This window comes from Felis catus, chromosome D1, assembly GCF_018350175.1.
Source record: "Felis catus isolate Fca126 chromosome D1, F.catus_Fca126_mat1.0, whole genome shotgun sequence".
Classification (NCBI taxonomy): domain Eukaryota; kingdom Metazoa; phylum Chordata; class Mammalia; order Carnivora; family Felidae; genus Felis; species Felis catus.
In genome coordinates this window covers 17,600,522-17,621,626 of record NC_058377.1, presented here as the reverse complement: position 1 = coordinate 17,621,626, position 21,105 = coordinate 17,600,522, and the positions used below count along the sequence as shown (strand labels likewise).

Sequence of the window (21,105 nt, the reverse complement as noted above, 5' to 3'; positions counted from 1 at the left end):
CCAGCTTTCCTTTCTTGTTGGCTTGTCTCTTCTCTTTTATAATAAACGTTGGGTTGAACAAGTAAAAATGTGTGCTTAATAGAGAAATATATGTGGGACAGAAAAAGTATAAAGTAGCAGAAAAAAAAATCGCTCTGCTGAGAGGCAGCTGTAATTAATATTTGGGTATACATGATGGTCTGTTTTTATACTTGTTTTTCCTCATTCATATTCACCACTCTGTATAAATTTTACTCTGCTTTTTCCAGTGAACATCATTAATATTTCCCCTATACTATTAAGGAGCATCACAAATCTCTTTTTCTCCTATGCTTGCAAACATCATTTTTAATGGTTCCCTAATATTCCTTTCTGTGGACCATAATTTGCTTAAACATACACCTATTGTTAGGGGGCTTGCTTCCACCGTTAGCTACAATAACAGTTTCCCTCTCCTATAACTCTATGGTAGGAACCGCCAAACAAGCTTCCTTTGTGCCCCATGGCTCTGTAGTAGCAAGAAAAATGACTATTTACTAAATACATACACTCAGAGTCTAGCACTGAGCCTAGTACATAACAGGAGTTCAAAATATACTGGTTGGATCAAAGAATAAATGCACAAGTGAATGAATTCAGAACTTCCCATCAGAAAATTCTGCTTTTCATTAGCTTAGGAATGGAGTCCCAGTTTCTTAGCACAATGTATAATTCCCCATGTGACTTTCCCTCATAATCCCACCTCACTCCCCCCTGCCCCCACCAGGTATCCTGAGCTCAGGTGCAAATACACCAAGCCTATCTTGTTTCCACGCCTCTGTGCACTGCGCCCTTTTGCAGAATCAGTCCCCCTCCGCTCTGGACTCCAGGAGCCCTAGCTACCACCACATGGCCCATCAGACCACTCCTTCTTTGTCTGTGTGCTTCTCTCTCCCGCTAGCCCATGAGTTCCTTGAAAATGGGGACATGACAAGAAAGGCACACTGTGAGATGTGGAGTGACCTCTGGATAGCAGCCTGACCTTGAGATCAATTAAGAGGATATACAAAATCTGCAAAGGGGTGCTAAAGGTAGGAAGGGCCCACAGACTGAAAGTGGTTGTGCATAGAGGGACGGACTTGAAGGCAAAGTTGCTTTTATCCGTTTTTTTTTGATTGAGGTATAACTGACATATAACATTATGTTAGTTTCGGGTGTACCACGTGATTCACTACCTGTATACACGGTGAACCGAGCACCACAAGACCGAGTGATATTCATCACCATATATAGTGACACATTTTTTTGCTCGTGATGAGAATTTTTAAGCTCTACTCTCTTAGCAGCTTTCAAACATGCAATGCCGTATTATTAACTATAGTCACCACGCTGTCTATTACATCCCCAGGACTTATTTGTTTTACAACGGGAAGTTTTGTTTTGAACCCCTTTTACCCATTTCACCTATCCCACCCCTCACCTCTGGCAACCACGAATCTGTTCTCTGGATCTATGAGCTTGTCTTTTGGTTTTTTCGTTTGCTTGCATTTTAGATTTCACGTATAACTGAGATCATATGGTATTTGTCTTTCGCCGTCTGATTTATTTCACTTAGCATAGTGCCCTCAAGGTCCATCCATGTTGTCACAAATGGCAAGATTTCATTCTTTTTTATGGCCGGATAATACTCCATTATATATATATTACAACATATGTTTAGTATATATATTATATATTTATTATATTATTTTATTGTTGCTTATATATTTTATTTTTATATTTATTATTATATAAAACTTAGGGGCCCCTAGATGGCTCAGTCCGTTGACTTCAGCTCAGGTCATGATCTCACAGCTTGTGGGTTTGAGCCCCACGTTGGGCTCTGTGCTGACCGCTCAGAGCCTGGAGCCTGCTTCAGATTCTGTGTCTCCCTCTCTCTTTGTCCCTCCCCTGCTCATTCTCTGTCTCTGTCTCTGTCTCTGTCTCTCTCTCTCTCAAAAAAAAATAATTAATTAAATACAATATAAAATATTATATATACATATACACACATATATTAGTAGTATATTATATATTATATATTATACAGTAATATTATATATACATATATATGTATATATATACATGTACACATATGTACACGTATACATACACATATGTACACATATACATATGTACATATATATGTATATATATGTGTATATATAATATTTTCTCTACTTATTCATCTGCCAGCAGGCACTTAGGTTGTTTCTATCTTGGCTATTGTAAATAATACTGCATTGAACATGGGGGTGCAGATATCTTTTCGAATTAGTGTCTTCATTTTCTTTGGATAAATACCCCAAGGTGGAAATGCTAGGTAATCAGGTAGTTATGTATTTTATTTATTTTTTAATATATATATACATATTTTTTGATGTTTATTTATTTTTGAGAGAGAGAGAGACAGAGCATGACCAGGGGAGGGGCAGAGAGAGAGGGAGACACAGAATCTGAAGCAGGCTCTAGGCTTTGAGCTGTCAGCACAGAGCCCGACTCAGGGCTCGAACTCACAAACTGCGAGATCATGACCTGAGCCGAAGTCGGATGCTCAACCAACTGAGCCACCCAGGTGCCCCTGTATTTTATTTTTTGAGGAGCTTTTATCTAAAAAAAAAAAAAAAACCCTTTCATGACATTGTAAAATAGGCCTCATAAGGACTAATTTTAAAATCTGACAAAAGAACAACTTCATTCATTGAACAAGCATTTACTCAGTACCCTCGAGGCACCAGGCACTGTTCTAGGCACTCGAACCACAGCACTGGAGAAGACAGACGGAAGTCCCTGACTTCTTTTCTAGTTGAGGAGACATAAAAGGAATGGGAAAACAAATCCATAACTTCCTTCGGAGATAGTTACAGTGGAGAACAATAATACACGGTCAGGGGAAGAGTCTGTCAGAGGCTGTTCCTAGGCAGGTGGTCTGGGAAGGCCACTCAGGGGACCTCATGCTTTCATTGAATGGGGCAAAGACCCAACCTTTCAAAGGTCTCAGGACGATCATTCCAGACACGAGTATCAGGGCCTAAGGCAAGAGCAGGCTTGCATGGGCTGAGGAATAGTAATGAAGCTGGCATGGGTGAAGAATGGGGTAACCAGGGGCAAGATGACGTGGCTCTGGCAGACAGGTCACGGTGGAAGCTTCAGCTCTCACCCAAGGACAATGGGAAGTGATGCAGGGTTGAGCAGAGGAGTAACACTGCAGGTGTTCGAACCCACGGCGATGGGCTGGTAGGGGGTTGGAGAGCAGGGAGGAAGACCAATTGAGTGTTATTGCAGAGGCCCAGGGAAGAGAGGGCGGCAGGGTGCGTGGGACAGTAGCAGTGGAGGTGGTGAGAAAGGCCTGGATTTAGAAAGCATTTTGAACTGATGGCTGACAGGACCGGCAGGTGGATGGGAGGTGTGGTGCAAGGAACGGAGAAGAATCAAAGATGATTCCTAGGGTTTGGGCTTTTTTGACGGGATCAGTGGTGGTGCCATTACCTGAGATGGGGGTAATCAGGGAAGGGGAGGCCAGTGGTAGGGAATCAAAAGCTACATTTTTGAACGTGTTAAGTTTGAGATGCCAACTAGGTATCCCAGGAGAGGCGGGGAAGTGAGTTTGGACTCAGGAGAGGTGTGGGGTCAGAAGTATAAATTGGGTAGTTATCAGCCTAAAGGTGGTACTTAAAGCCATAGGACTCAGTGAGGTTACAAAGGAACTGAGTCCAGATGAAGAATAATAAAGTGGTCAAGGTTGGCATGAAGAGGGGGAGCCAGCAAAGGAGACTGAGAAAAAGTGAGCACTCGAGTAGGAGGAACCCCGGGCAAGTATGGTGTCTGGAAGACAAGAGGGGAAGATGTTTCCAGAAGGAGGTAATACCAAAATGAGAGAAACGGTGGAGGGCCAAGACAGTTGACTTGGAGGAGGTCATCAGTTTTGGGGACAATTAAAAAAGGCCTTTGGGGCGCCTAGGTGGCTCAGTGGGTTGAGCGTCTGACTTCGGCTCAGGTCACGATCTCACAGTTCATGGGTTCGAGCCCCGCATCGGGCTCTGTGCTGACAGCTCAGAGCCTGGAGCCTGTCTTCGGATTCTGTGTCTCCCTCTCTCTGCTCCTCCCCTGCTCATGCTCTGTCTCTCTCTGTCTCAAAAATAAAAAATAAATAGTAAAAAAAAAAAATTAAAAAAAAAGTTCTTTGCTTCCGATCTCCGCGAATGCAATTATCGTGTTGTTTATGAGATCCACAAAATGCAAAAGATGAGCAAGCAGAATTCAGAGATTAATTTTAAAACCCACCAGCCAACAAAATTAACAACTGCTCTTGCCCGGAAGGTTTGCCATGGCCTTCTCAAGAGGCCTCTTCTCATGAGGATGCCTCTGCTGCCCTCGGAGCCTGGCGAGAACATTTCTCCTTCTCATCAAATTCATTCTTACCTGCATCAGTATCTCTGCCTCATCTTCTTTGAATCCCAGGCCAACTGAGTGAGGTCCCTGGGCTGGCCAGGCCCTCCCAGGAGACAGGCCCCATGACACTCCAGCAGAGCAGAGTGTCTGAGCTGAGCCATACGTAGTAAGGGCTCAGCTCCCCATAGCGATTCCTGCTCTGATTCTGAGCCCATTGCTAATGTTCTAGATAGAGAGATGACGGTGAGCCATTCCCAGGACTCAGTTTATTCATTTTTTGACACAGTGAGGAAGCTGCTGCTCTTTCACAGAGAAAGGAGGGGATGTAATTACCATATTATGTGAGAGAGTGGTCCACAGTGACCAGGAACTTATCTGATACCCCTTTGTGATGCCCTGTGGAGGAGCAGGAGGGCGTACTTGGAAAACAGTCCCGGACTTGAAGTCAGAGAACTAAGGTTCAAGCCTTAGCTACATCACTCCTGAGCTGTGTGAGTTTGGTCGAGGCAGGCAGCCCCACAGCCTCCGCCTTCTCGATGGCAAAATCAGGTCATAATCCCCTCTCCACCCGTTTTCCGGGAATATAGTAAAACTCAAGTGAGATAAAGCTGGTGACCGTGCCTGGTGACCTGGGAGGCGCTACCCAGGTGTAGACCTGGGCTCCAGACATCCTGGGCCATTCCTCGATCAGGCTGAGCCTGGTCCTATGTTAGGGACTTGGCACATGCTGTGCCCTGCTCTCTCTAGAAAATATACTCTTGTCCTCCGAGACCACACTCCAATGTCACATCCTCCGTGAAACTTACCCGAAGCAAAATAAGGGATTTTGTCTGTATTTCTGCATCGCTTATTCATACCTCTTATCGCACATATCACATTTTTAGACCCAGTGGTTCCTGTGTCTGTTTCCCTCATGAGATCATGAGCTCCCAGAGGCCAGCATTACTACAGCTCAAGGGCCTAAAAGTGTCCAACACAAGGTAGGTGCCGAACGACCATGTGTTTGATCCAGATTGCCAAGAAACTGCTCCCAAAAGAAATCTTTGATTCTGACCTGAGAAAATCATGGGTGCCACCACCTGCTGAAACCTCAATGCATCTTATTTCCAAGCCCTGGCTCCCTCTTTGGAAGGTGGCAGCTACTTGCAAAAAAAAAACAAAACAAAAAAAAAACAAAAAAAAAAAAACCAAAGAGGGGCAGACACACAGAAGGAAGAGTTGAAAGGAAGGACACTGATGTCCAAACTCAGAGGGGAAGCACCTTGCAGAGGACACACAGCCCCAGAGAACTTGAATCAAGACCAAAGCTTGATTTCCCAACTCCTAGACTCGTACAGTGTTCCCGGTAAAGGCACTGTATGGGATGCCTGGCTGGCTCAGTCAGTACAGCATAGGACTCTTGATCTTGGGGTCATGAGTTCAGCCCCACGTTAGGTGTAGAGCTTACATCAAAAAAAAATACGCTGCATCCAGTGTCCAACACAGACAAACCAAGCATTCGCCTTTGATCAACGGCTTAGGCAAATAAATAGGTTGGATGCTGATTGAGCTTGGAAGTGATTCAAGGCAGAGTGGGAGACTAAATACAGAAAACTGGATGATAGAATCAGGATTGGAAAATATTTTGGCACCTTCTAAGAAGAAGCCGAAACCAAAAAGGTAAAATGTAACAGGAATAAATGCAAAGCCCTGCACTTAGGTTTGAAAAAATCAAGTGTAGGGGGGCCTGCGTGGCTCAGTCGGTTAAGCGTCCAACTCTTTTTTTTTTTTTAATTTTTTTTTAACGCTTTATTTATTTTTGAGACAGGGAGAGACAGAGCATGAACGGGGGAGGGGCAGAGAGAGAGGGAGACACAGAATCTGAAACAGGCTCCAGGCTCCGAGCTGTCAGCACAGAGCCCGACGTGGGGCCTGAACTCACAAACTGCGAGATCATGACCTGAGCCAAAGTCAGCCGCTTAACCGACTGAGCCACCCAGGTGCCCCTAAGCGTCCAACTCTTGATGTCAGCTCACGGTTCTGTGAATTCGAGCCCTGCATCAGGCTCTGTTCTGACAGTGCAGAGCCTGCCTGGGATTCTCTCTCCCTCTCCCTCCACCCCTACCCCGCTTGTACTCTCTCTCTCTCTCAAAATAAATAAACTTAAAAAATGATTAAAGAAAATCAACTGTATATATAAAAGACAGGGGAGATTGAATTGTACTCTTAGAAATGGTTAAGATGGTACATTTTATCTTTAAATTTTAGTTTTAATTTTTATATGTTTTATTACCTCAATAAAAATGAAAAAGAAAAAACTAAAGATTTTTTTAAAATCAGGAATTCTGTTTAAAATACTTTAGCCCAGGGGTGCCTGGGTGGCTCAGTCGGTTGAGCGGCCGACTTCAGCTCAGGTCATGATCTCACGGTCCGTGAGTTCGAGCCCCGCATCGGGCTCTGTGCTGACCGCTCGGAGCCTGGAGCCTGTTTCAGATTCTGTGTCTCCCTCTCTCTGACCCTCCCCCGTTCATGCTCTGTCTCTCTCTGTCTCAAAAATAAATAAAGGTTAAAAAAATTAAAAATAAATAAATAAAAAAAATAAAATACTTTAGCCCAGAAATCTACTTGTCTACTTCACATGGGCAGTCCACTAAAGTCGTCAAATTGCACAAAGTTATACCCAACTATGAGACTATTTACTACATATGATCTAGCAATCCCACTTCTGGGTATTTATCCAAAGAAAATGAAAACATGCTATTAAGGAGATATCTGCACTCCCATGTTTACTGCAACATTATTCACAATAGCTACGGTAGGGACACAACCTAAGAGTCCATCAATGGATGAATAGATAAAGATATTATTTACACACACACACACACATGCACACACACACAGAGGAATATTATTCAGCCATGAGAAAAGAGGAAATCGTGCCATTTGTAAAAACATGGATGGAACCTGTAGACCTTATGCTAAGTGAAAAAAGAGAAATACAAATACTGCACGGTATCACTTACATGTGGAACCTCAAAACAATGTTTTTAAAGAGTCAAACCTACAGAAACAGAGCGTGGGAGTAGAAAAGTAGGGGGGCGGGGAGGATCGGGAGAGGTTGGTAAAAGGGTACAAACTTTCAGCTCTAAGAGGATGAAGTCCAGGGGTGCCGGGAACACTTGCCTTTAGGTGAAGCCTTCTTTGTAGCATTGCCATGAGAATTAACTATGAGGTTCATTTTGAGTGTAATAATGGTATTGTAATTAAGAAGGGAAATGTCCTGTTTTATAGATGCATCCTTGCCACATCTAGGGTGGAACTGCTATAATGTCTATAATTTACAAGAAAATAGTCCAGTAGCAAGAAAGGCAGAAATTTGGGGCACCTGGGTGGCTCAGCAGTCAGTTAAGCATCTGACTTGGGCTCAGGTCACGATCTCATGGTTCGTAAGTTCAAGCCCCACGTCGGGCTCTGTGCTGACAGCTCAGAGCCTGGAGCCTGCTTTGGATTCTGTGTCTCCCTCTCTCTCTCCCCCTCCCCTGCTCACACCCCGTCTCTCTGTCTCAAAAAATAAACATTAAGAGAACAATTTTTAAAAGGCAGAAATGTGATGGTTGTCGAGAGTAGGCAATGAGTAGACGGGGGTTCGCTGTATTCATTTCTATCGTCGTGTGTGTTTGAAAATGTCCACAATAAAAATCGTTCAAAAATGGAAAAAGAAAAAAAAAATGCTTCAGAAACAAGTGGATGCAACAAATATAGCAAGCAGTTAACAACGATTACATCCATGTGATGGGTGTATGGCTGTTCACTAGCTGTTTTCTCTCTTTTCTCTCTGTCTGAAGTTTTTCAAAATAAAAATTTTGTAAGACAGTCCAATGAGGGAACATTGGAAAGCACTTGGCACAGGGCCTCGTGCATAGTAAGTGCTTAAATAAATATCAGCGGACTTTTCCTTCCTCTCCAAATATTGGCATGGAAGTGAACCAGGCTTAGCCTACAGCAGCAAAGAACAGAACAGGGTCAATGGCGAAGCTTCTAGGAAGCAGGTTTCATCTCAGTATGAGAAAGGATTTTGTAAAAAGTGGATTTGTTCAGCCGTGCAAACCACAGTTTCACGTCAACAGAGCTCCCCATCGCTAGGAATATTCAAGCAGAGCCTGCTGGTTTCAGGGATGTAACCGAAGTGGTTTTTGAATGGAGGGACAATTTGATGGCAAGAGGATTTCAGGGAACCTCTAAAATTCCTTCCATTTCGGAAGTCTTTCCCTTCAATGCAGCTGATTGAAATGTACCCCGATCTCTCCTCCCCTCCCAGAAGCGGGTCCCTGTCTGCAGCCCGTGCAGAGGCCCAGAGAGCTCTACTCACCATTTCCCTCTATCCTGTTTGTTCTGCACACACATAAAAGATAAGGACACAGAACCGAGAGGAAGGGCAGAAAGGGCTCAAGAAGGAAGCTTCAGAATCCCCCATTTGGAGGCGTTGGGGGGCAAACGGGTCAGATCCGTGCCAAGCTGGAAGAGCCACCACCTGGAGTCTCTCCAGGCTTCTTTGGGTTCTCATTGTCCCCTGGCAACCTTTGGGCCATGAGGCTTCCAGCATGAAAGCAGGAAGAGAACAAACACCCTGAAACCCTGGCTCAGGGGCCTGGGAAGAGACCTCAGGAGATCATCAAGGCAAGTTCCCTGCCTTTGGGAAGATGAAACATTACTACACACCCCATTTTACAGAGGAGGAAACTGAGTCTCGCCAGGTTAAGGGATGCGTACCACCTGTGGGGACCCCCGGCCCACAGTGGACAGGAGGAGCCCGCCCCAGCCCCCCTGCCTTCCCACCTCTGAGCCCGCAGAGCCTGCTGATTTGCATAGCTTTGGCAAGCACTGGGATGTGAGTTTGCCTGGGGAGCAATTCTCTGGGGGAGGGAGGGAGAGCACAGGAATGGAGAACTGTCCCAGCAGGATTTTTCACTTCTGCCCGGCAAACAAGGCAGAGTGCTCGGCAACGCAACGAGGCTGAACCTCTCCCAGTTCTGGACGGCTCCTCCGCTCTCCAGCTCCGCACCCAGTATAACCCAGTAAGACTCCCAGCGCCACTTTAGAACCACCTGGCAGCTGGCTGGCACTTCCTGGGAGAGCAATTATTAAAGCCACCAGGACCTTGGAGCCGCTCCTGGGCAGCCAGCCACCAGAGCCAGCCAGGAGACTTCCCATTGAAACCAGTCAAAGCAGTTTTTTTTTTTTTTTTTTTTTTTCCAGGACCCCACAGACACCATGCCTACCTTTTTTGTTACTTGAGATTCCTCCAAGGCACTGGAAGGTGTTGCCTAATGGTCAGCGTTCTGTACAGAGAACACTCGGGAACCTGAGCTCGAGGGTTACTTCAAAGGCTGTTTTACGCCGGACTTTGGGCAAGTGGCTTAATCTCCGTAGCCTTCAATTTCCCTTAAATATTAAAACAAAAAAGTTTCTGTCCGCATTCCTGCCACCTCCTTCGTAGGGGCAAAGAAATGCCCAGGAGGAACCTGAGGAGGACCCCAGAAGACCCCTGAGGAATGGGATACAGGACCTAGAAAGGGCTCTAGCTTAGGGGTTGGGGAGATCTGGCTCCCAGCTGCCCACTAGCTGAGTGTCCTCAGTCACCTTGCCTCTAAGGGTGTGGACAGCAAGCACAGGCACGCCGTGTGGGTGCAAGCCATGCCCAGGGCCGTACCACTGGTGGATCGTTGCACCCTCTTCTTTTTCCTAAAGTCCCTGCTCAGCGACCACCACTGATGGTCAGGATCAGCTGTCCTGAAGAAGCCCATTTGCTAACCCCAGGACAGCGTGACCTCTCAGCTTCCCTTGACCTCCGGCCATCTGTGCAGTTGGGAATTGTCAGGACTTAAAGCTTCTTCCTCCCTGCCCCGAGGTAGAATAGCAGAGCAGGTACCCTCAGGGATTCCTCAGGACGTGGCCTATGTGAGTGAGCCACCTGATGCCTTTTCGCCACATGCACGGCTGGGAGAAGGATCCCCGAAGCCTAGCTCTCCCGCCCCTTCGCTCAGATCAGGAGCCTGGGGCCGAGCCACGGTGGGAACAGGGGCCCCACTGCACCCCTTTGCTGGGGGAGAAGTCCAGCATCCTCCCGGCTCCCTCTGCGATCGGTCAGGTCCAGGTCATTCTGTACAAATGAAAGGCTCCTCACGTGCACGGTCTGCTCTCTCTCTCTCTCTCTCTCTCTCTCTTTTTTTTTTGTTAGGAAATGCAATCGCATTACTTCTCAGCCTGAGCCATAGATGGGACTCCCTGGGGCTTCCCTACTTTGCCCCCTCGTCTCCTGCTGGCAGGACACGGGATGCCACACACATCTCCAAGGAGGCCCAAAGTGGGCAGCACCATCAGAGGCGACGCTGAAGGAGCATCTGGGCGGATGTGCCAAGTTCCAGAAAGACAGGCCAGGGACTCAGGTCCTTGCGGCAAGGAATGTGGCCAGAAGAGCCAGGTCCCCACCAAAGTCTCCACTCCTAGTCCCCTGAGCCTGGAAAACAATACAAAAATCCAACTCCAGGGGAAGAGCTCTGTTAAATAAGCCTAGTGCTGGCTGCACTAAGGACATCTCAGAGAAGCACTTCAGCTGCTATTTGCTACCAGAAATTTCTCTGGCTCTGGGGGACTACGGACTCCTAGTACTATGCCCGCCATTGACAGGTAAGGAAACTGAGTCCCAGACAGGACAAGTGATGAGCTAAAGGTCACACAGGCCACGAATGACACAGCAGGAACAAATCGCCAGAGGTCCAGGGTCAGACTCCAGTCTGCACGACAGCCGGAGGGTTCTTTAAAGGTCAAGTCCAGACCGGCGCCACTGTGCCCCTGGCCCAGCCTTAGCAGGGAAGAGGTTGAAAGAGGTTTAAGGTCAGCCAGAGACGGAGCGGCTCTATCCTAGCCCTCTTCCCCGGGGCCAGAGTGAAGGCGGGTGAGAAGCCGTGGGGGATAAGGACAGAAGGAGCTGCCCAAGCGGGCCACTCGGTGGGGCTCCGGCTCTCCCGTGGGCACAGATGTCCTTGTACAGCTCCGAGGGGCACGTGTGCAGGAAGAAAGCTGAGGCGGGAGATGCTATCTCACACTTGTAGAACAACTCACACTTCCAAAAGCTGCCAAGGACACACTCTGGTTTCACTCCTTCCTCACAAGTTGTTCTACAGACAAGGAAACCGAGGCTGGGCCCCACTGCCAGCCCTGGGGGTCACGGAAGGTGGGAGGGGGAAGCAACTTGGGCCTCAAAGCTGGCTCCAGGGCCAGTGCCCTTGCCTCGGTGAGAGGCATTGGGTTCGTGCCTTGGCTGTGTTGTGCACCTTCTATATCCTGTTTGCGTTTGACCTTCACCTGCCTGTGGGGTCTATCGGGCCGGCCGGAGCTACAGGGCTCCAGTTTTATCAGTGAGTAGAGGCTCGGACAGGGTGGGGCTTGTTATAGGTCACACAGCTGGCTGCTGAGTCCAGACCCCATGACCTTTCCCTCTCCTTTCTTTCTTGCAGGGTAAGGTCTTCCTCTCTTCTCTGGGGCTGGAGGAGCCGCCTCTGAGGGAAGGGCGCTGGGGAGAGGGAGGAGGCTTAGTCCAGTGAAACGACAAAACAAAAACAAAAAAGGACAGAGGATACAGCCCCCGGGGTGGGGAAAGCGTTCCAAAAGAAATGTCTGGTCTCAAACCCCCACTGTGACCTTGGGAAAGTCATTCCCCCTTTCTGACCCCAGTCTCCTTCCCCATAAAACAGGAGAATAGGACTGGATCAGAGAATTTTCAAACAATTTGGCATCAACACACTGTTTTCAAATAATAAGGAATAATTACTAGCTGACATTTATTGAGCATTTACTACGCACCAAGCTCGGTAATAAACGTTTTACACACATGCACCATTCAACCCTCAAAACCGCCCAGTGAGTAGGTGCTTTTATTACCCCATTGTACAGATGGGGGAACTGGGGGCTCAGAGAGGTTAATCAACTTGCCCAAGGTTCCTGATTAGTAAATCACCGAGCAGAAACTCAAACCCAAGTCCATCTACCAGGCAAAGGCTGTCCATGCTGCCTCACGCCATTCGCCAACGAAGCCTCATACGCAGTTGCCGCAGAAGCTGGCAAGAAATAAAAGACTTTTGGGTTTTCCAGAACTATCAGCGTCACCTAATCGCATTGAATCTGGCCTGTCTCTTGGCACTGGATCCTGGGGGGGGGGGGGGGGGGAGGGCGCGTCACTCTACCAGCTCCCTTCCCTTCTTTCTGTCGTTTCTGTATCTCCTGAGAAATAAAGACAGACTTGAGAGTCAGGATCAGTACGAGGAGCCCACATGGGTTGAGCTGGGCAGGTGCTCAGTGGGGAGGCCAACCTAGCTTTGAGAGCTGCTCCTGGGGCCCTTCCCTGAAGTGTGCTCCCCGCTCCCAAGTGGAAACGGCCACAACAGTGTGTTGGCCAAAGCGGATGGATTCATGGGCAGGTCTACTCATAGTCCTCATGGAGGTTCCCTGGACTGGCTGTCGAGTCCCTGCTCCACTCTGTGGATACTTCACGCTTCTGACACTGATCCTAGCGAACAGCATTACTCTACGGCAGGCAGTGATGTACGTGTTTCAGTTTAATGCTGACCCATTTAATCCTCACAGCACCCTCATAAGGTAGGTACAATTACTACCCCCTTTTTACAGACTAGGCAACTGAGCAGAGAACCATCAAGGAACTGGCCCAAGGTCATAAAACTAGTAAGGAGAGAAGCTAGGATTCACATATAGACCCTGGCTCCAAAGTCTACGCTCTTAATGACTGTACCTTGGTGCAATTCACCTCATTCAAAGCATCTTACAAATAATAACTGGTGTGTGCAAAGGATCAGAGTGCTCTCAGATCACAGCATCTTAGAGCCAGAGGTGATTTTTAGAGACCCTCAAGTTCACACCTGTCATCCAATGCACGACCTCCAGGCCCAAACATGGGAAGTGCTTGTCTAAGAGAGCAGGTTGGTGATAGAGGCCAGAATCCATCCGTCCTCACATCTCCTCGGCCAAACAAGAGAGGGCAAATTGTTTTTTCCAATCTCACAGCTAGAAAAACCGAGGTGGCCAGTCTGTGGTCACCAGAGGGAGGTGGGCCTGAGCCCAGAACTAGAACACACGCCAGGGGTGCTCCGAGCTCAGGCATCCTCAGCACATGGAGGGGTAAGCGGAGTCCAATGGCAGGAGGGGGACCTCGCTGGTTCTTCCAGGAGGCAGAGGCCAGTAGCACCCAGCCCAGCCTGACCACCGTCAGCTCTCCAGAGGCCTGCGGAGGCGGGGTGGGAGGGAGCCAGCCAACTGCCGCCTCCCTTTGATAACTTTGAGCCTGGGGCAGACATTTGCCAGCCAGCTTCACCCCCTTTGTCCGAGCTTCCCTCCTCAAGAAAACCTTAATCATCCTCATTTGAATTTCAAATGACCTCTCCCCTCTCCCCCTCCCCGCCCCAACAGGCTTTGAGGCAGGGATATGGAAATTCACCCTGCAGTATGGAAATCATCGCCCTATGCAAATCGGGCGCCAAGACCCCATCGTCATAGCAACCACTGGGTTTCCTCTCCTTTCGGCACCTCTCTGGGCTCTCAGGTTTAGATTTTTTGTTCCTCTTCCCAGCCCGACCAGGTTAGGGGGCGGGGGAGGGAACAAGCCCCCTGCTAGGGTCCTCGCTGGGGCCCAGGGCAGGCAGGTGGGGCACCCCTAACTAAGGTGCCCGGCGGGGCCCAGACCTGCCAGGCTGCCTGCGTTTCTCTCAAATCTGGACCCAGCTTACCCAAGCGAGGGTCAACCGCTGTGTTTTTTCCTGGGCTGGGCTAATCCAAGGATGGGCTAGGTGTTGGTGGGGAAGTTCTGGAGTCTGGAGGACAGAGAAGGGCCCCCAAAGGGGGCGGCGGGAGAGGGGAGACCTAGCCAAGGTACCAGTGGTAGGAGATGAAAAGCCCAGCGTGGAACCTATATGTAAAATGTCATGCAAATGAACACCTATTATTTTTTGAGTCAACAGCATTGGTGCTTTTTGGGAGATGCCCGCAGCTCAGTTTCCCATGCTCCTGGCGTAGCACAAAGGCCTGCCCTCCCTGAGCCTCCCAGTGCCCTACTGTTACCCCAGAAGAGCTCCCCAGTGAGCACCAGCCCACGGAAGAGGCAGGAGGGGACTGAGAAGTCAGTGGCTGAAGTCTCTAGAAATGAAATGCCGCAGCCCGAGGGCTCAGCTCCCTCTCTGAGCCTGCCCTGCCCAGCCAGACCCTCGGGCTCCCGTGAGGGGGACCTAGCCCTAGCTGGGGTGACCTCATCCAGCTTCCTTTTGAAGGATGCTCAGCTCCGATCCCCTCCCTCTCCGCCCAAAGCTGCTTCTCCCTCTCAGCGACTCTTCCTAAGGATGGGTGATCGCAGGCAACGCCCTTCACAGGGGAGGTGGTTCCAAGACGGGGTGGTGGGGGGCACCCACTAGCAAGTGCTGGCCTGAGACTCTGCCATCCTGTCTCCCCGGTACCTCCGGCAGGTTCGCACCCCGCCCCCCCCCCCAGGAACCCCAGCCTGCCTTTGAAAGCGCAGCCTCTGCCAACAGGGAAGATTACCAGTGGGGTGCACCCCCCCCCCCGTGGGCCAGAGGGCTTCGAGGTGGAGATTTTGTGAGCGCGGATGTGTAAGCGGGTCTGTCTGTGAGCCAGCGGGACGGAGGGGCGTTTCAGTTGCCTGGACCTGGGCTGCTCTTCAAGCCCCTAAAACCCATCCCAGTTGGGGAGCTCATTTCTCCTTAAATTCTTTTTTCCCCATTCTGTCAGCGCTTCTCCACACCAGGTGTTCTTTGCCCTAATTGTTTCTTGAGGAAGAGGGTGGACCCGAGAGACCAAAAGCATTTACTCACACTTGGGAGGGTGAGGGTGGGCTGTAAGTTTCGGGCACTTTAATGAAGGGCTGAGGCCCAGCAGGTAGAGGTGGCCCGAGTCTCCCACTGTGCGTGCAGAGGGTGGGGTGTCATCCACCCCTGCCAGCAAAGGACAGCCGGGGACCAGCCTCTCCTGCTAGATCTCCTCGTCATCGCACCCAGGACACCCACAGCGGGAGGGGAGGAGTGTGGAGAAGATCATAAGATATACCCAAGGTCGGATGTACCCACCGCTCATGGCGTGTCAAGGGGCAGGGACGTTCTGGGACACAGTGCAAACTCCTCTAAGTCAGAGCACCCCAAAATGTGCTCCAACAGCCCGGGCCGCTCCGTGAACTGTTTGCGAAGGTCCGAGACCGGATACATACAAACATAGGGAGTGAGTTTACAAATGTTCACAGCAACCCAAGCTTGGGATGAGTGGGTTCTTGCTGTTGATGGCAGGTATAGACTAGTTGGGGCCCCGTCGGACGTGTGTGGTGGGTGTGATCTGTGGTCCCGCACGGTAGGACCGTGTGCCGGTCGGTGACAGACTAGAAGCAAAAACACCTGGCCCTGTACCCCCAGATCCTTTGAGAGGCCATGCTGTCAGGAATGGCCACTAATAAAACCACGGGGGTGGTAAGAGACATCACGTGGGGGTCCGCTCTGGGCTCTCTAAGGGCTCGCTTTGTCCCCTCTAAGGCTGAAGAGAAAGGAAGTCCACGAGCTTCCGGGGGGGGGGCAAAGATGGAGGCAAGTGTGGTGGGGAGCCACTTCCTTCAAGAGACCCCCTCCCCCCAGAATGACAAGGGCTGGTGCCAGGTAGGGCTGGCCCGGTCACCCGTGGCTCATCTGGGCAGCACGATCCTGCCTTGTTTGCCCTGGGGACTTGGGTTTGGGAATCGAGGATGGACAACAGTGAGTGGAAAGGACAGCTGCTGTAGTTGTTTTGTTCGCTAAGGTTCTCTGACGGCTACAGGCAGACAGGCAACTCCGGATACAGACTGTTCTCCTGAGATTTCTGGCAGTCGGAGCCACAGTATGAAGTGTGGGTGGTAAGTTAGTACTTACTCCCTGTCCCAGAAGCTAGAAACACTCTGGTTTAGAAGGCTGTAACAAGAGGCAACAGGCTTACGCTGCAGTGTAGAAGGGCTCACGCAAGAGAGGAGAAAGGACTTCTAGGCGCTGAGGATTGTATCCCACAAGAACAAGTGGCCGAGAGAAATTATGGGGTTAGCTTTTCTTTGCTTCCTTTTTTTTTTTTAAGATTTTTTTGTTTCTTTTTTTTGTTTTTAATTTTTTTGAATGTTTATTTTTGAGAGAGAGAGAGAGAGAGAGAGAGAGAGAGAGCATGAGCGGGGGGAGGGGCAGAGAGAGAGGGAGACACAGAATCCGAAGCAGGCTCCAGGCTCTGAGCAGGCTCGAACTCAAGAGCCGTGAGATCATGACCTGAGCTGAAGTCGGATGCTCAACCGACTGAGCCACCCAGGTGCCCCCTTTTTTTTTTTTTTAAGATTTTTTTAAAAGTTTGTTTATTTTTGAGAGAGAGAGAGAGAGAGAGAGAGAGTGTGTGTGTGTGAGCAGGGCAGGGGCAAAGGGAGACCCAGAACCCCAAACAGGCCCAAGGCTGTGAGCTGTCAGCACAGAGCCCGATGTGGGGCTTGAACTCACAAACCACGAGATCATGAGCTGAGCTGAAGTCAGACGCTTGCCTGACTGAGCCACCCAGGCGCCCGGGGGTTAGCTTTTCTTTTTTTTAAAAAAGTTTTTTTTTTCAACGTTTATTTATTTTTTTGGGGACAGAGAGAGACAGAGCATGAACAGGGGAGGGGCAGAGAGAGAGGGAGACACAGAATTGGAAACAGGCTCCAGGCTCTGAGCCATCAGCCCAGAGCCTGACGCGGGGCTCGAACTCACAGACCGCGAGATCGTGACCTGGCTGAAGTCGGACGCTTAACCGACTGCGCCACCCAGGCGCGCCAGGGGTTAGCTTTTCTTAAGGACGGAGGGCAGATGAGGAAAGAAAACCTAACAGTAGATTCCTTCATTCTCCAAGGATGGTTTTGAAATGTCTCCAAGGGAACAGAGAGGCATGGACAAGAATCCCTACATCCCCAGAATCCTTACATCCTCAAGAATTCGTATCAGTCCCTCCTGGACACTTGGAAGGACTGTGGGGTTTCAATTTTCTCTTCGAGAGAGAGGTGAGGACAGAGCAGGTGCAGACTGGGCCACAGGACCAGCACCACCCGGGGCAAATCCTAGAGCCCATGAATCCATCCTCTTCCTCTTCCTCTTCCAGCTCCCCCCTCCCATTACAGCGAGGAAACTCAAGTCTAGGGCACAAGTTGACTTGTCCCACATTCCTCAGTGACAGAGCTTTGTCTTGTCTCCTGAACGTTTCTGATAATTATCAACCAAGATGATGGATTGTATTGGTGCACTGGCACACACTTTGCAAAGCACGCTCATACCCACTCCCATTTAATCACGAAAAGGACGGGTGTGTGTGTGCACGTGTACCTCGTTTAGAACGGGCTGTCAATAGGAGACCATTCTTCACCTTCCCCTCAAGTACTTCGTAGATGCCTGCTGTCCTCTCGGTCATTGAAAGAATATTTGTGTTCCGTAAATATTTGGATCGAAAGCCACAGACATCTCTAAAAGGCTTCTGCCTGTTTCTGCCTGGAAGCTCGCTTCTTGGTTGTCTTGAGACAGTTTCTTTACCCTCGGCTTCTTTTCTTGGGGACTCAGTAGGCTGGAGGTGGCGAGGAATGAATTGGTTCAGAGGGACTTTGTAGTCTTGGGTCAGTTACTTATTCTTCCTGTGGGGTCTCACGAGAGTCACTAGCCTGTATGCACCCCCCCCACGTGATCATGCCCATTCCTTCCTAAAACCATGTTGGAGGTTCTCAGGGTGATGCGCAAAGTGTCCCCAAACAGCTAAGATGCCTTGGTGGTCCTTCTGGAAGGTGGGGCAGGGATTAGTCCTGCCACCTCACAGACAGGACAACCGAGGGTGGAGAAGGGCAGCAGGAATGGACAAGTGACTCAGCTCAGCCCCTCCCTCGTCTCTAGCTCCCTGGCTTCCCCTGGCCCCCGTCACAGGATTCTTCCTTCCCATATCTCCGAGCAGGACAAGGGGGCCAAGGAATTTGCTCCCGTTTGGGTTTGCAAGCCCGCCTCACTGCCCCCTCAAAGGGATGGGTCGGGGGAGACTGGTGCATTGGTGAGGCCGGCTCAGGAGGAGAGAAGGGAAGGAGAAATTCTCTCTGTGGCCAGATTCTCACCCCTGCCTCCAGTTCACCAGAGTTCCTGCTCTTTCCTGGCAAGCGTGTTTTGGCCCCAGACAGGGCTTCTGCCTCTTGGACTAGACCAACCCACCTTCCAGAGGCTTGGCTTCCCTCCAGCCCCTCCGACCAGTGCCACCCTCCACAATCTTGGCATCTCTCCTGATGTTACCACTTTCTTGTGTCCTCTATCCCTGGTTCCTGTGTTGGTCCCCAGTCTTCCCACCACCATCTTGGGGTAGAATGTCACCAGGAAGACCCAGGTTTGATTCTGTCATTTGCTAGGTGTGGGATCTTGGGAAAAGCAGTGAACATTCTTTCCCATCACCAGCCTCAGTTTCCTCTTCAAAGTGGGATGATGATATCTACCTGCACCAAATTGTTGCAAAGGCCAAATACATTAGGTGCTCGAGTGAGCTCTTTTATTTAAAAATTTTTTTAGGGGCACCTGGGTGGCGCAGTCGGTTAAGCGTCCGACTTCAGCCCAGGTCACGATCTCACGGTCCGTGAGTTCGAGCCCCGCGTCGGGCTCTGGGCTGATGGCTCAGAGCCTGGAGCCTGTTTCCGATTCTGTGTCTCCCTCTCTCTCTGCCCCTCCCCCGTTCATGCTCTGTCTCTCTCTGTCCCAAAAATAAATAAACGTTGAAAAAAAAAATTAAAAATTTTTTTAAGGTTTATTTATTTTTAAGAGCGAGAGAGAGAGTCAGAGCATGAGTGGGGGAGGGGCAGAGGGCCATGGGTAGAGAGGGAGGGCTCCACACAAAGGAAGCCTTCCCACGAATACAGGACGTGGAAAGTGATGGCAGAGAATTTGGAAAAGCAGAACGTGTACACTGTTTTCAAGGTTCAGCTCTTAGACATCATCCAGCCCAAATCCCTCTTTCATGGGAGGAAAATAAAGGTCCCGGTGGGGAAATGTTTGCCCAATAATCTGCAGGGAGTTAATGGCAGAGCCAAGATAAGAATCTAATGGAGTCAGACAGGCCTGAGTTTGATTCCTGGTTAGAAGCTGTATGATCCTGGGCGAATTAGTTTTCCATTCCTTTTTTGTTTTTATTTTTTTGTTAAATTAATCTACTTTGAAAGAGAGAGAGCACGCACGCAGGCGCGAGCAGGGGAGGGGCAGCGAGAGAGGGAGAAAGAATCCCGAGCAGTTCGGAGCCTGGCATGGGCCTCGAACTTGTGAACCCTGAGATCATGACCTGAGCCACAGTCAAGAATCAGATGGTTAACTCACTGGACCACCCGGGTGCCCCTAGTTTCTCGTTCTTCGGCCACAGTTCCCTCATTGATAAAAACAGGGATGGTAAGAGTGAAATGAGACGGTGAGTGTGAATACACATACAGGTGCCCAGGTGTGGGGAAGAGGCTCTGTGAATGTGGCTGGACTTTCTCTCCTTTTTTCCGTGCCCACCGTATTTGTCCTTGCCTGTGTTTGAGGCTACATGGTGACCAGTGTGGTCTAAAGTCCTAAGGTTAGCCGTTTGGGTGCTTAGGCGTTGTCAGTTACAGACCTGGGGGCTTGTGAAATGTGGGTAAGCCTGTGTATTTTTATCGACCACTCAATACCCAATTGAGAACAGAAAAAAAAGTGTTGTCAGTCTCAGGAATGAAGGCAAAACAACCGTCAGGGAAATAAAAGAAAGGATAGAAAAGCTAATGATTCAGAAATCTAGAAACTTGGCTTCAGTCCTCTCTTGGTGGCGGGGGGGAGGTGGTGTAGGAAGAGGACCGAACGGGATAGGAAGCTTCTCTGGTCCCTAGCGCTGCCATAGAGATACTCTGAGGTCTTCGGCAGTTAGTTGATCCTCTGTCCGTGCTTCGGCTCCTCGTAAGCAGGAGGAAAGGGAAGAATGAGCTGCCTGCCAGGTCTCTGCCAGCCAGGAGGTCTGTGTCTGGACCTGAGAATGCTCTCCTTTGCAGTCCTAGCCTGTGTGGATGGGGAAATGCCTTCCCTTTCCCAGTTCCCAACCCTCGTGCCCCTTGGGGATTTCACACAACACAGAAGGTGCTCTCAGGGAGCTGGGGGTTTCTAGGTCGCCTTTGTTTGTAGTTCCTTTAAAACTCAGAGACAAACCACCCCCTAATTCATGCACTGCTGGGAAGGGGAATCTGCCTTTTAAAAATCCAAAGGAAGCCATTTAACCAAGTTGGTAACCATTGTGACTCATAATAAGCTTTTCTCTGTAAAAAAATGAGTCAGAATGACTTTCCAGGAAGTTTGGTTACTTTAATTAGCTAGCTCTTTTTTCTTGCCCTTAAAAACCTACAGTAATTTGATGATCACCTAAGTATGGGTGCTACCAGCCACGGCGCTGAGTCCCTAGAAGTAAAGAATCTAGGGGGTGAAGTTCCAGACAGCACAAACTTCTTGGTCTCCATGGAGTAGAAGAAGACCCACACAGAATCCTTTGCTGAATGTGAAATGAGAAAAACCAGCCTCCAGGGCTGACCCACTTGACCTGACGAGAAGGGCACCCCAGCTACCGGGAGCCCCAAAGTGCTTAGCCCCGATGTGCATTCTGTAAACTCCAGAATCACAGAATCTTGAT

The 21,105-nt window shown here is 49.5% G+C and overlaps 1 protein-coding gene across 2 annotated transcripts in view; it reads right to left on the bottom strand.

Annotated features, from left to right (window-relative positions):
* Nucleotides 1–21,105, bottom strand: part of POU2F3 (POU class 2 homeobox 3) — a 79,629-nt gene that overhangs the window by 49,337 nt on the left and 9,187 nt on the right. The window contains exon 2 of one of the 2 annotated variants that reach the window (XM_045038425.1): nucleotides 9,648–9,810. The exons of the other annotated variant lie outside the window; for it this stretch is intronic. The gene's annotated coding sequence lies outside the window, so the exon portion shown is untranslated. The remainder of the gene's footprint in view (nucleotides 1–9,647; nucleotides 9,811–21,105) is intronic. 2 annotated transcript variants of the gene reach the window in all.